The sequence below is a fragment of the Crotalus tigris genome, unplaced genomic scaffold (assembly GCF_016545835.1).
Source record: "Crotalus tigris isolate CLP2741 ecotype Arizona unplaced genomic scaffold, ASM1654583v1 scf7180000017567.3851432, whole genome shotgun sequence".
Lineage (NCBI taxonomy): Eukaryota > Metazoa > Chordata > Lepidosauria > Squamata > Viperidae > Crotalus > Crotalus tigris.
Window position 1 is genome coordinate 1,546,981 of NW_024096477.1, and position 15,833 is coordinate 1,562,813.

The following is a 15,833-nucleotide window of genomic DNA, read 5'->3' on the forward strand; positions in this document are numbered from 1 at the left end:
AGCACTCCTATGACAAAAATATATACCCTATTCTGCTGTCTCCAGATATTGCAATGTCTACAATCCAGACTTTTTTTTTTGTTTTTCTAATAACAATTGTTAGTGGTTCGTTGCACAGTCAGCTAGATGTTCAGACTGGATTTGACATTCACACAATCAGCCAGATATTTAGACTGGATTTGGAATTTTTGTCCACTACTGAATCCTTCCCAAGGATCTGGGATAGGAAGATAATAATAGCAATAGCACTTAGACTTATATACTATTTCATAGTGATTTATAATTTACAGAGTCAGCATATTGCCCCAACAATCTGGATCCTGCTTTTACCAGCCTTGGAAGGATAGAAAGCTGAGTCAATCTTGAGCCAGTGATGATCAAATGCCTGGCAGTGATCTCAGTTAGCCTGCAATATTGCATTCTAACCACTGCACCACCATGGCTCTTGTTGTTTTATGATGTTAAATGTAACGGTTGCTAGAATTGGGTATGTCTAGTTTAATGAAGAGAAGGACAAGGGGGGACATGATAGCAGTATTCCAATATCTCAGGGGCTGCCATAAAGAAGAGGGAATCAAGCTATTTTCCAAAGCACCTGAAGGCAGGACAAGAAGCAACGGGTGGAAACTAATCAAGGAGAGAAGCAACCTCGAACTAAGGAGAAACTTCCTGACAGTGAGAACAATTAATCAGTGGAACAGCCTGCCTCCAGAAGCAGTAAATGCTCCAACACTGGAAGTTTTTAAGAAGAGACTGGACAGCCATTTGTCTGAAATGGTATCGGGTTTCCTGCCTGAGCAGGGGGTTGGACTAGATGACCTCCAAGGTCCCTTCCAACTTTACTACTATTACTATTACTATCATTGTTATGTCCCGAGCCTTGCAAACGGGCTCGGGGCGTTTGCAGGCAATCCCAGGCAGGTGCAAGCTGCCCGGGACCAGACAGGCTGTCGCCAGCGCCTGTGCACATGCGCGGGTGCTGGCGCGGGAAAAGTAACACATTGACCCGGGAATTGCCTATATAAGAGGCTGGGAGGTTTTGGGCGTTGCTGAAACCTTCACCTGTAAGCTGAACACAGAATAAAAGAAAACCTGAGAACTACAACTGCTTCTCGTGTCTGCTTTTCGCCAAGGACTCAACACTGGCGACGAAGGTGGGATGCCTTACATCGCCTGGAAAGGAAGAGGTGTAAGCTTACCCAAGTGAGTCCTGAGCGGCGGAACGGCGTTGACTCGGCAGCTACCCGCCAATCCAGTGCGCATTCGGGGGTAGGCTGGCTGATAGACCCGTCTCCTGAAAATGGCATCGCTTGTGATGCTTCCCCTTACGGGATAGGAGCTGTCCTGAGCCACCTCAGGTCTGATGGAACTCAGGTTCCTGTTGCATATTACTCCAGAACGCTGTCTTCTGCTGAGCGCAACTACGCTCAGATAGACAGGGAGGCTCTGGCTGTTGTTGCTGGAATTAAAAAATTCCATGATTTTTTGTATGGCAGGCATTTCACGGTCTTCACTGACCATAAGCCTCTGCTGGGACTGTTTACCACACGTAAACAAACTCCCCAAATCATTTCCCCTAGAATGCTTAGGTGGTCTATTTTTCTGTTTGCATATGATTTTTCCTTACTTCACAAGCCTGGGAAAGAAATGGGCCATGCTGATGGCCTCAGTAGATTGCCCCTGCCAGTAGTAGAAGCTGACCCTGCGCCAGCTGTCAACATTCTATCCATCCAAGCCTTGCCCGAGTCCCCTCTGAATGCCAGGGATGTCGCCGCTGAAACAGGCACAGATCACACACTTTCACATGTCCTTTCTTGGGTTTTGTCTGGACGGCCTGAGCACTGCCCTAGTCCTGAGTTTTAGAGTTTCTGGTCCAAAAGGAACGAGCTGTCCCTTTCTCAGGGTTGTCTGCTTTGGGGAAACAGAGTTGTCATTCCCACCTCAATGAGGACTAGGATCTTAGAGTCCCTCCACGAGGGTCATCCTGGCATTGTTCGCATGAAGGCCCTTGCGCGCAGCCACTTGTGGTGGCCTGGTTTAGATAAGGACATTGAGGCTAAGGTGCATGCATGCCACCTGTGCCAGCGCTCTCGCCCAGAGATGCCCCAAGCTCCTGTGCATAGATGGGAGGATACACAGTCCCCATGGTCTAGGGTGCACATTGACTACGCTGGGCCCTTTCAGGGCCAGTTCTTCTTGGTCCTCGTTGACAGTCATTCAAAATGGCTTGAGGTTGTACCTGTCTCATCCACCACCACTGCAAAGACTATTCAGGTACTGAGGGGGATTTTTGCTGCACACGGGCTTCCAGATGTCATTGTGTCTGACAACGGCCCTCAATTTACTTCCTCCGAATTCCAAGCTTTCTTACAGGCTAACATGATTCGTCATGCCACGTCTGCACCCTTCCACCCGTCCACCAACGGTATGGCTGAACGCATGGTCCGCATCACAAAGGACGCCTTGAAAAGACTCATCTATGGGGACTGGCATCACAGGTTGGCTGACTTTCTCCTTTCTTACTGCACCACACCATCCACTTCTACAGGGAGAAGCCCAGCTGAACTTCGCTGGGGGCGTAAACTTACTACAAAACTTGACCGGTTGCATCCGGACAGACTGCCTTCATCTACCTCACATCCTCGGGCACCTAGACAATTACTTGTGGGTGCCCCGGTTTGGACTCGCAATTATGGGCCTGGTCATACATGGGTCCCTGCTTCTATTTTCAGGGTCACAGGTCCTCTATCCTACAAGGTAGCCCTGGACAACGGTCGTGTCCTGCGTCAGCACATCGACCAACTCCGCCCTAGGCGGGATCTTCCAGATGAGACCCCTGGGTCTTTTCCAGGGGGGAGGGGGACCCTTTAGAGCAAAGGGAGGGGCACGAGCTTCTGCCCACCTCCAATGATGGAGCCACAAACGGCCCATTCCAAGATTCTGCGAGTGCCCCAAACAGGAATTCTAAGGGCCTATCCAATTACCAGGCATTCACGCCTACTCCAGCCAGGGAGTCACCCCGGGGGTACAATCACTATTCACCTGCACAGCACAGTACTCCAGTCAGGGAGGATACCCGGGAGCATCCCAATAAATCATACCCCGCAAGAGAGCTGGCACATAATCCCCAGAGTTGGCCTGACCTTACCCCAAGTCCTACAGGGGGTCAAACATACAGGGAGGTGGTCGAGGAACCAAGTCCCGACCGCAACACCTCTAGCCCAAATCAGGGAGTAACTGAGTTTTGGGAAGGTACAGAAACCCACACGATCCCGGACACAGAACGGGGTTTGGGGAATGGACAGCCTCCTGACAGGTCTTGGACGGACCTAGGAGGTTCTACAGAGATGCCCAGCAGTGGCTATCACTTCAAGGGGCCCGAGGGCCTACAGCTAGGCAGGTCAACCAGGTCACAAAGTGACAGAAGCCCTGGCCTGACGAGCCCGGTGGGCGAGCGAGCAGGCCAGGCATTGGGGCACAGTCCTTGGAAGGCACCAAGGCATGATAAGGAGAACAGGCTCACGTCTCCCCTCAGTCAGGGAACACCTGTCAGAAACCCAGAGCTGAGAAGGTCACAGAGAGCAAGGAAATCTCCTAAATACTTAGAGGATTACATAACATTGCTGGCCAAACAAAAGCCAGTAAACAGTAGAAGCACTGGGGAGTAGAACATTGCATCAAGAAATAATTGTATGTTGGTAGTAGTCTTAGCCCGGGGGAAAGGGGTGTTATGTCCCGAGCCTTGCAAACGGGCTCGGGGCGTTTGCAGGCAGTCCCGGACAGGTGCAAGCTGCCCGGGACCAGACAGGCTGTCGCCAGCTCCTGTGCGCATGCGCGGGTGCTGGCGCGGGAAAAGTAACACATTGACCCGGGAATTGCCTATATAAGAGGCTGGGAGGTTTTGGGCATTGCTGAAGCCTTCACCTGTAAGCTGAACACAGAATAAAAGAAAACCTGAGAACTACAACTGCTTCTCGTGTCTGCTTTTCACCAAGGACTCAACAATCATCACAGGCTGAAAGCTATTCCAAGCAAAGGTACCTTTTTCAATTGACTGATAATGATTTTTTCAGTGCTGATGGTGCTCAACTGATTATTATTATTTCATCCTGCCATTTTATATATCTAAATAACTCAAGATGGCAAGCATATGTAACGCTTCTACCTCCTATTGTCAAAGTTTTTTCAAGTAACTTGAGGAGACCATGGCCTAAGACACTTTTTTTAAGGAAGGGTGACAATAACGTAGTATCATTTTCTTTCCTCTAGAATGGAGAAGAGTTTAATTAATAGTTCTCAGGATCAGTATTTTCCAACAGTTTTCTGAAGTGAGAATTCTTTCATTTCAGCAATGTCAGATGGAGTCACACATGTGATCTGAAAGAAGTTTGCACTGTGTATAAAACTCTAAATAAAAATAATTATAAGCCAAGATTTTTAAAAATGAGCACAAGAAAACAAAAAGTATCTATAGCTCTGTGCCACTTTCATTTATTCATTATAAAACTTCCCTAGCAAAGCTTCCCACAAGTAAATGTGACTGATAGTGCTTTCATCAAAGACAGCTGCTGTAGTAACTTTGCTTTCCTGATTATGAATGGAACTTAATGAAAATAGGTTCAAGATTGATTAATATTACCATCAAATTAAGAATGTAATTTTCTGCTTTAGCTGAGGTCTGTTTACCTGGTCCTCTGAACAAGTGCTGCACTTATTCCTCTCCTGGATCTTATTCAAGTTCATCCCTTCACTAGGAAGTGATTCACTAGAAATTACTAGAAAACCCATTGCAAATGGAACAGAAGTACCATTTGCAATTATGAATGCCCTGTTTTTTAACAATACATAGAAACATGTCTAATGTTTGTCTTCTCAATTCTTTCCATAGAGAGTTATTCATATTGTACAGTAGATCAAAGAAAGATACCAGGATGGTGCTTGGACTGTTCAACCTACTTTATGGCCAGGTCTTTAATTCTAGTCCTACCTTATGTTCAGGGATATAGCATAAATGGTTAATGGCATCCATAACTAGATTCTAAAGTTGTTCAACCAGTGATGTCTTGGAGCAAAGTTTGTGTTTCTTGTTCGAAGCAGGTGTTGGTAATGAGCCAAGAATTATAACCTTAAAAGAAAAGTATGAATGTGTATGCAGATGCCCCATCTTGAATGAAATTTATCTTCATAGGGAAATCTGAGAATATTTTGGAATAAGACAAATGTTTCTATAATGGCCTTGCAGTACACATAAAGACACTGCACCAGGCAGAACACATGGTTGTCGTTGTTTGTAACATGCATCTTTGACTCTGCTTAAGAGCTGAATGAATTTATTTCTGAGCCAACTGCACTATATTTGAAACTGTTGTAAAGCCATTCCCACTTTTTTCTTTAATGCAGCTTTGTGGAAGTTCTGGATGGGCCATTTCTCTATTTTGTCTCCAAGTTTCTGGGCTTCAGATTTTTCTAGGGTCAGTGGCTTTTTCAGGTCCTCTTCATAAGAATGAGTAGGACTTCTTGCATATAACCAGACAAATGCAAATAACATGAAGGAAGAATAGGAGGGGAGGAAAACAACTTCTTTTATTTGTCTTCTAAATGGAATAGGCATAAGGGATTTTTGTGGGTCCTGCAGTTTGAGGGTTCTGCACTTTTGAAGACGATCTATAACTGTCTTCATGATGCTTTTGAGGGACTATGGGGTGGATGGGATCAATCAATCAGAATAGAGCTGAAAGGATGGAGGTCTTCTAGTCCAACTCCCTGCTCAAGTTGGAGACCCTATACAATTTGAGACAAGTGTCTATCCAGTCTCTTCTTTAAAACCTCCAGCGATGAAGCACCCACAACTTCTGAAGGCAAGCTGTTCCACTGATTAATTGTTCTCACTGTTAGGAAGTTTCTCCTTAATTCAAGGTTGCTTTACTCCTTGATTAGTTTCCATCCCTTCTCTTGCCTTCCGGTGCTTTGGAAAATAAGTTGACTCCCTCTTCTTTGTGGCAACCCCTCAGACTGCTATCATGTCACCTCTACTCCTCCTTTTCTCTAGGCTAGCCATATCCAGTTCCTGCAACTGTTCTTCATATGTTTTAGTCGCCAGGCCCTTAATCATCTTAGTTGCTCTTTTTTGCACTTTTTCTAAAGTCTCAACATCTTTTTTTAAAGTGGTGACCAAAACTGGATGCACTATTCCAGAAGGGGTCTTACTAAGATTTTATAAAGTGGTACTAATATTTAACATGATTTTGATTCTATGCCTTTGTGTATATCACCAAGGACTATATTGCTTTTTTTGACTGCTGCTGCATACTGCTGGCTCATATTTAAATAATTATCCACTAGGACTTCAAGGTCCTTCTCTCAGTTACTGTTTTTGAACCAGGTTTCACCTAGTTTATACTTGTACCTTTGTTTTTTCCTGCCTAAGTGTAAACCTTGTTTTTCTTCATATTAAATTTCATTTTGTTGGATAGGGCCCATCGTTCAAGTCTGTCAATAGCTTTTTGTATCCTGAGAGTTGGATCGTGGTGTGCTACTGACCTTAGTTGTAATCTGATAAAACATCCAATTCAGCAACATTATAGATGTTACCTAGTTGGGTAACAAAACGTCTGCAAGCAAATGTCCAAACTCAGAGAGCACCAAGGTCTCCATGCTTCAATTTCCTGTATATCTTATGTCCATAAAACAGAAAATATTCAAATTACTTCCATGACTGCTGTTTTAAGCACTTTCAATAGTGATCCACATGTACCAAAATCTGACAAATTAGGGAGTGTGGAGAAGTGCTAGGGATACATGCTGTAGCATGAAAGTGAATCTGCAATCAAAATTCTTTCAAGGTGTGAAACTAACTAAATAGCTGTGGGAAAAGATCCTGTACTACTAATACATTTATTCAAATGCACATTCTATTTCTAGAGGGAAATGTCAAACTGTGTTTTAGAGTGAGAGCTGTACAAAAATCAAGCTGAACCTGTTCTCCTTTCATATATCTCTGTATACAGAACTACTAATCAGAATTCAGGAATTGCCTGCCAAATGTGAATAGTTTTTTGACAACAGGTTGTGATTCATGATGGTAAGCTAACTATCTCACAATGCCCAGGCACATCTCTCACTGACACAATAGAAGACCTGTCTCAGAATAATGACAGCAAATCCAGGCATTGGTAATGGGCAATGCAGAATGGGGCTTCAGGTTTCCAAATGCAGAAAAAAGGAGTAGTGTTCTAATTCTATTTTGATGCTCATAAAGAAATCTAACAAGCAGTATCAAGCTCTAGAACTGAATGCCCTGATTTTTTAAAATCATTTCTAAAGAAAAAAATGTGTATAACACCTGTGCTTGGCAGACTGAGAATAAGTATTACCCTAGCAAACAGAATTTTATATTTCGTACGTATATTCTTATTCTAGTTCAGAGGTCAGCAACCTTTTCAGACCTGAGTCTCAATAATAATGTTTGTGTATGTGTGTGTTATGTGTATGTGTGCTACATAAACACAGAGAGAAATAGTCTTTCAGGATTTAGCAGTCATATCCCAGGAGATCAGATCATTTCACATAAAATGCCTTAATTTCACTTGCTTGTCTGAAATCTTTAGTTTTCTCTCTGAGATTTTCTGCAGATTTAGTGACTTCACAACATTTTCATTACATTACCTAGCAGGATTGTGGAAACTTTTGTACCAATACATGTCTCATTGCTAACCCTGTTCTAGTCTGACTCTTTTCAAGTTACTGAAAATTGAGTGAAGCATTTCAGTACAATGCCAGTACAGGTGTTTTTCTGGAATTTCTTGATAATTTTCTAAGGATATTTTAGCAGTTGTTATGTAAACACAAGGAGTCTTGATATTTGGAATTCGTGCTTTATTTGTTCAGTGCATATTTCTCCTTATGCCAATACCTTGAGGCATGTTACAAACCACAACACTCCCAAATATTTTTGTTAAAGGCTATTCCACCCTTTTTTTTTTACCCACAGGGAAGCTATCTGTGGGTTATTTGTTGTTTTAATCTTACATTATTTCAGAAATCAATAAATCTTGAATATTCTCTTCCAGATTACTGCATTTCCTGGGGATCAAAGCCTATATTAATTATTTGCTCTTCTTTCCAATTGTTAATGGGGAAAAGAACATTTTGAGATATTTTTAGTTTTACTTTTCAAATGAATTAGCTGTCACAGGTATTTATGTGGTTTTCAGTCTTCTGTATGTGTCTGCATATATTGTTAGAAATGTTGGGTAAGGTGTTTGAATTTTAGCTGAAATTTACTTTAGGGATTTTTTTTTTCTTTAAGTAAATTCCTTGCCCATATTCCTTGAGAAATATTTCTAATAATACCTTAGGACTGTGATCCTCATGGAAAATGATATACAGGTAGTCCTTGACTTAGGACCACAATTGATCCCAAGCTGTTCTTCAGGCCAGAAGCATTTAGAATTTTCATTTTTTTTTCATGTAAAAACTACCTCTAGAAAATGAATTCTAGCTTTGGGCTCTTCCAGTGCAGAACACTGTGCAAATCTACTGAAGAAAAATGATTGTTCTATTTAGTTTTTGTTCTTATATCTTACCCCAGCTTCTTCAACTCATTTTTATTGATTTTATAATCTGGACTCAAGGAGGGACTATATGCAGCATGGCTCTTCTGCTTAAGATGGAGGGTCCAGCTTCATTACATTTTTCAGATGTTAGAAATATCTGGGGTCACAATGATTCCTCTGTTGTTTTCTGAAACATTTGCGCTACTCAAATTGCAAATGGCAAAGTCTGTCCCATTTTACAAATATCCATTTTAGATCTGTCTGAAAACTTTTCTCTGTCATAGATCATCTTTCTTTGGGAACGTCTATTGGTAGCTTCATACTAGCAATATGATGGATATGATGGAGCTTATGATGGCAAGACTGGCTTGGCCTCCCTCCTTCTCTTTCTATCCCTTTCCTTTTTTCACATTCTTCTCTTTCATCTTCCATCTTCCTTGGCAAAGAGCTGATTAAACTTCTGCAGGGAATTTTTTTAAAATTTAAATTTTAAATTCATCCTCTGCTCAATGTAGAGGGTTTTCTACAGTCAGGGAATTAAATGCAGAGTCTCTTGCAAATAGATCAAGTACGGAAAACATTATTTTATTTTATTGCATTGTTTACCTTCCCCGCATCTCGGGATATTTTAAATGGTGCTTTCAGAACATTTTTTTATAAAAAAGGTCAGTTTAGTCTTCCTAAAAACTATGATCTCATTCCCATCTGTTGATGTTTGCAAGTTTTCAACTTCCTTGTTGGCTTCCTGCTATTTTGAGCCAATCCTTTGTATTCTTCTGTATAAATAGGAGGCAGGCTAGGGTAATATTAAACATGCTGCAAGTACCAATTTTTTATTATGTTGGATAGGTAGTTCTTGTCAAGCAATGCCTACAGTCCAGGAAACCAGATAGCCAATGTTTTGTTTGCTATGCAATAAACAGGGTTTGTCATTTTGTACTATATTTTTAATGGTAGCAGAGAACTGAAGAGTGATACTCATTCAAGCAACTGAAAAGTCATTTTTTGTGCCAATCAACCAAATATAAAACCAAAGCCTATAAATCAAAACTATAATCTAGATATAAATTCTGTGTAACTAAACTCTCCTGTGAACTCTCTGTTAACATGGTTGTGTATGCACCCTCATTTGGAACCAATAATTATATTTGTAATACATGGCAATAATAATAATAATAATGATGATGATGATGATGGAATCAACTCTAAAGGATGAAAGGTCAAGTTACTTGGTACCTATGTACATCACACTGATTATCTTGTTAAATTGTATAAGCAAGAAGCCAATATTACTACTTTGATACTAGTGGCATTCCTCCCTTGCATCTGTCACAATTTCTTATATGCTGATTTATCATGATGGAAGCAGGGGTGTTCTTAAGGGAGATAAGTAAAAAAAACACTTAAGTTTATGCTAGCAGTATATACTTCCATCAGAGTCATCTGGGGTAGGAACAGCATCTAGTTGATCAACCAAAGTAAGTAGACGCCTATATTGAATAGCAGCAATGTAGGAAGATGCTAGAGGTAGATTATTACTTTAAGGACAATGACAAAGGCATCATTTCATACTATGTGGGAGAAGAGTATTTTTCAGGAAAACCACACATGGATAGAGAACATTAAATGATTGATGATAAGGTGCCAGATGATGGGCGGTTCCAGCATATCAGATTAGATAGCACGCAACATGCTGCTGAAGAAGAGTTGAGGGTCTTTCAGAGAACTAACGGGGTTTATGACATTAAAGCCTTTGGGACTTCTGGTTATTAATGTTACCATTCAAGAAAATAAAAGCCAAAGCTTCAAAGGCAGAATTACAGTGGGAATTGGAATGTTGTAAGAACATGAGGAAACTCCACACGATGAAAAATGAAATGAATTTAATACACATTCACAGCTTAGGGGTCAGCAAATTGAAATGGACTGGAACTCAACACTGCCAGTCAGAAGATATACTGTTTGCTACTCAGGACATAAAAAACAAAGAAGAAAGAGTCATAGTCAGAAAAGATACAACAGAGACTGTACTTGAGTTCAGTATAGTCAATTACCTAATAATATTGATTAGACTTTGCAGGCAATGTTTTAATATAACAGTTATCCATATTTATGCTCCAACCACTGATGTACAAGAAAAAGAGGCTGGTGGGTTTTATACTCAAGTTCAGTTTGAAATTTACAGAATATAGAAGCAAAATATGCTGTTTATAATTTGAGTCTGGAAAAAGCTGGATTGTGTCCTAAAACACAGAAATAAAGTAGGAGAACAAGTTATCCATTTCTGCCAATCCAGTGGCCCTTTTCTTTGCTTCAAACAACAAAAATAATGTCTATGTACTTAGAGATCATGACATGGAGCCCCCAGAAATAAAATTATTGGTACAAAGAGATGGAAGAACTCAATTATAACAGCAAAGACATGTCCAGGAGCCAATTGTGGAACAGCCCATGAACAGCTTATGTGCAAGTTTCAAGTCACACTAAAGTAGAATAAAGCAAACCAGTTTCCCTAATATAATTTTTACCCAATATTTTCAAGGAGAATGGTTGATAGAGAACCAAGAACTCTGGAATGAAATCAAATAGGTTGTTCATGATGAATGGGAAAACAGGCTACCAAAATCAAGAAACAGAAGAATCTAAACTGGAGGTCAGAGCAACAGTAGCAATTGCCAAGAAGAGAAGACGTATGTAAATACAACAGTTTTTGAAAAGATATCCTGATTCACAGGAAGTTTCTAATCTTGAAATTATTTGCAAAAGGATGTTAATGGACAGATAGTAACTGGTCCAAATAATATCAAACAAAGATGGAAAGAATATACTGAAATCCTGTACATTATTATTATGTTTGAAAGATATAGGAATTTATGGAACATCTACCAAAATATGGCAAGGAACAGAAGAGCAAGAATCAGTTGATCAAATTTGGAGTCTGGAGTTCAGGGCCAACAGTTTCTTCACAAAGAATCAATGCAATACAGTATTTGACATTTTATCATTCAGGAAAAAAGCATAAATAAGGGGGATGTTGTAGAGATTTATGAAATTATAAAGAGTTTCCATTTCGATTCTCAGGGCCAAGCAAATAAGCTGAATAATGAAAAATTCAGAAAATCAGTCTTTCTTCATACTGGCTGTGGTTGAAATATAGAATTCTGATGATTGGGAGACTTTGAGCCAATTGCTCTCTCTTGGTTTTTCTCACAAGAATTTTCTTATGTTAACACCAAAGAAGCTGAAATTTCTGTTTGCAAAGCCAGAAATCATTTTGTTAGTACTGAATTGAAAAGAAATTGTTCCATTCTTCACACTAGACACAGCACTACACACTTACTCCTGAGTAAGACTCCCAAATTAGAGTTGTAAGTAAATAAATAAGTCATGAGTTGCTTAACTCTTGCAGTGCATAAGGTATTCTTGGGCAGGTACAGAAAGGATTGGCAGATATCTCCCAAGATGAAATCTCAGTATCCTTAACAGCCCTATATAAGAGGAAGCTTTTGTACTTAACCACGTTGGTTCCCACCCATTTTGCATTCTCTGCTTTAGTTTTTCTTCTGTATGAGCAGGAAAAGAGAGGATTCATTTAGGGCATTGCATCTCCCCATCAGAGGATTCTTTGACAAAGAAATGTTGTAACCCTAAAAGAGAGGAGATGCTCATCATTAGCCTGTCAGTTGTTACTTGTGGAACCTGCTGTTAGTTTCTCTGCTGATATTCTAAATAAGCTCACTGAAGCATGAATACTTTGTTCAATCAAGCTTGGTGTTAAGACTTACTAGGGTGCTAATAATTGCAGGGACTGGTAGTGAGCCAAGGACTCTGATCCTTTCTCACAAAAGAAAGCACTATATTACTTTGGTCACTGAGTTTGATATGGATTTGTGCTACTAATTTTAAAAAAGGAATGATTGCTGCCCATAATCTTGATACTCTTGTTACAAAACTGTTGTAAAGTTAGATGTGTGTATTTTCTTTGTGTTCAGCACATGGCATCCATGGCTAGATTTCAATTCCCAGGAAGTGAGATGGGAGGTGATTTGCAGACTAAAATATGTAATTTATGTGCATCTATTTACATCTTAATATGGAATCTGTTGAAAGCATAATACTCTAGAGAGATAATTTAGCAGTGATGCAACCATGTAACATTGCCCATCTCTGTGGGAGGAGAGTCAATTGCATCTTCAGTTAAAGCAGAATGTAATACTTGCCATTCAATATAAATTATATTTATTCAGAAAGGTAGTTCTGTGAAATTGAATGGAGATTACCCCAAAGTAAATATGGTCAGTGTTACAGGATGCACACAAATCTCACTCCCACTTAAAAAATGTTTTGGCTTTTTATATTTTGACTATGAAATTAGTAATACAAACCATTCTTCAGTACTGGTAAAATTAGCAATCCATATTGGTTGGTTATAGGTGGGTATTTTCTAGGGCTACAAATTCTGGGTTCCAGTAGACATATTGTCTTTTCCCTAATAATAGAAGTCACTTTTGCTACAATGAGACAAGTCAATTTTACACAATATTTTGTGAGTTATTCAATTAAGGACTAGTCCAACATAAGGAATCAGTAGAATTTTCCTGTGAATTAGGATTCATGTGAGACTGTAGGAGAAGGAATGGCAGAACCTTGGGATGGAGTGGAAAGTGAGATCAGCCTAGAATCCCTACATAGCCACAAATAAACTAAGATCAACCCCCTTGAGTACCCATTACTTCTTATCTAACTCTCATCTGGTGCTGGCCATTAGTTAAGAAGATTCCTGTGATAGGTTTTTAGCAATAAATCAGCTTAATTGAACTTTGATGTGTGAACCTGGTCTTTTCCACCTAACAAAGACTGAAATATATCCATGAAGTCAAGCTGAGCTTTCGGCATTAGTTATATCAAAATCTCTTTGGTCCAGGGAAGTAACTAACTTGTCATGTAACTGAATGTCCAGAGCAATTAACACAGTTAAACATCCTTTAAGGGCAAACACATGTTAGATCTCTGGATAATATATATAAAAGTTTCTGTTCACCAAATGTATAACAGCACAAAATGAAAAGCATATTCTCTTTAAATCAGATTGCTGGGGAGAAAAAAAATGAGAAAAATCATGGGTGAATGTCTTTATGAAAGATATTATAAGTTAGGATCTTGTTAGAATTCTTGGACTGAGCATGTATTTAGAAGCAGCCTATAACTCAGTTTGCATATTAAAGTTTTTCCTATCTCTGATGTTTGTGATGAGAAAATATGGATTGTGAAACTGAGAAAAGCTGCATGGCATCAGAAGTGGCCCTCAAAGTGTCATTATACTGTTCTTTTGAATTCAGTATTTGCCCCTTCATGTGAGCTGAATATGCTGAGAGAAGACTTAACAGAAAGTGTTTGGTACACCTGAAAATGACCTTCTGCTGTGATTTGTTGCTATTCCTCCAGGAATGAGACTGATTTAACTTGTCCTGTTTGGGAGTTATGTCTTTAAAAAACACATTTTTATAAATGGCTATAGCCTCATTGCCACAACACACTCCTTACTTCATCTTTATACATAAATACAGTGTTGAAAATAGGTTGCAGTACAAACAGTTGGTGACTCTACTGAAGTCATTCTAAAGCAATATTTCTCAACTTTAGTAGCTTGAAGATGAAATTCCCCAGCCAGCCATGCTTGTTGGGGAATTCTGGGAGTTGAAGTCCACAAATCTTCAAATTGCTAACAATGAGAAATACTGTTCTAAAGGGGATGTAGGAAGGTGAAATGAGTAATAAGCAGTCAGCACACAGAATGTGTCAGCAAGTCCAGATTTGCCACCAAATGTATACTTGACTAGAACTGCAATTAATACTGAGTATATGATGATGTGATAGTATAAAAGATGTAAACATATGATGATAAATATATTTCCAAAATATATGTTTGTCTCGTTCATCTGTAGTATAATTTCATTTGTATTTGTTATTGTTCAATTGTTCAAGCACTTTCAATTCCTTGTATTCTAATGGACATAATTTTATGAGGACTGCATCTTTGAGTTTTCGTTAAGTTCCTTCATGTGTCATCAGGGCTAGTATCCAACTTATCTTCTCTCAGCCTCCTTCTGATTTCCTTTTCTAAAGTAGTGTTAAATGTATTATGTAGATCTTATTCTTTAGTAAGTATATTTTTCAGATGTTAAAATTACTGGTAAATTCAGCATGTGAGCTGGAAGTCACTTATTTTTTCCTTTACAGCTGAACATTTGATGAACTCTATAGGGTTTAGGAATGTATGAATCTTTATGAGCTTCTGTAGGAAAAAGTTCTTTTGATCATGAGCCCTAGAAATCCTGAAAGTCTTCTCTCCATGTGTTTGTTCTCCATGTACAGATTCCTATTGGAAGACCTACCTCACATGTATATATTAAGTGTGAAGTTAAGTATTAGACACATCAAAAAACCCAGGTTCAAATCTAAGAATGTGTCAATATTGTAGATGCTTGATGAAAGACAGCTGTCCTTGTTCTCTTTCCAGATGTCCTTCAGTCCTTTTGATCCATTTTTTCACAAGATTATTTATTTATTTATTTATTTATTTATTTATTTATGAGACTTATATACCGCTTTAAGTGCAAGCACTCTCTAAGCGGTGTACACCAGTAAGCAATGTATATATATATTTACATTGCCCCCAACAATCTGGGTCCTCATTTTACCTACCCCGGAAGGATGGAAGACTAAGTCAACCTTGAGCCAGTGAGATTTGAACCGCTGACCTGCTGAACGCAGTCAGCTAAAGTGGCCTGCAGTACTGCACTCTAACCGCTGCGCCACCTCGGCTCTTATGCCATACCACTTGTGCTGGCAGAAGAGGCATGCTTCAGACCCGTCAGCCCAATTGTTTTGGCTGGCGGGGTTCAGGAGGAGGGCCTTCTCTATTGTTGTTCCTACCCTCTGGAACATCCTCCCCCCCCGATCTGAGGTTGGCCCCAACCTTCCTATTCTTTCATAAGATCATTTTCATAAGGTTTTTCCAGTCTTGAATATTGTTGGATGTAATGTCTATGATTCAAGAGGAAAAGAAGCTAGCTTAAAATTGGAAGGAACACACTAATCAAAGGAATTATTTTCCCACTTGGGTAAGCTATGCCTAATATCCCAGATGTTCATGCTAGTCACCCACTCTGTTAGGAGAGGCTTTGGGCAAGCAGAGAGAAGGGGAATCCCCTTCTGCTGTCACTTTTTTGGATCCAGATTATAATGTATGACTTATTCCTTAAGTTGATGGACAAA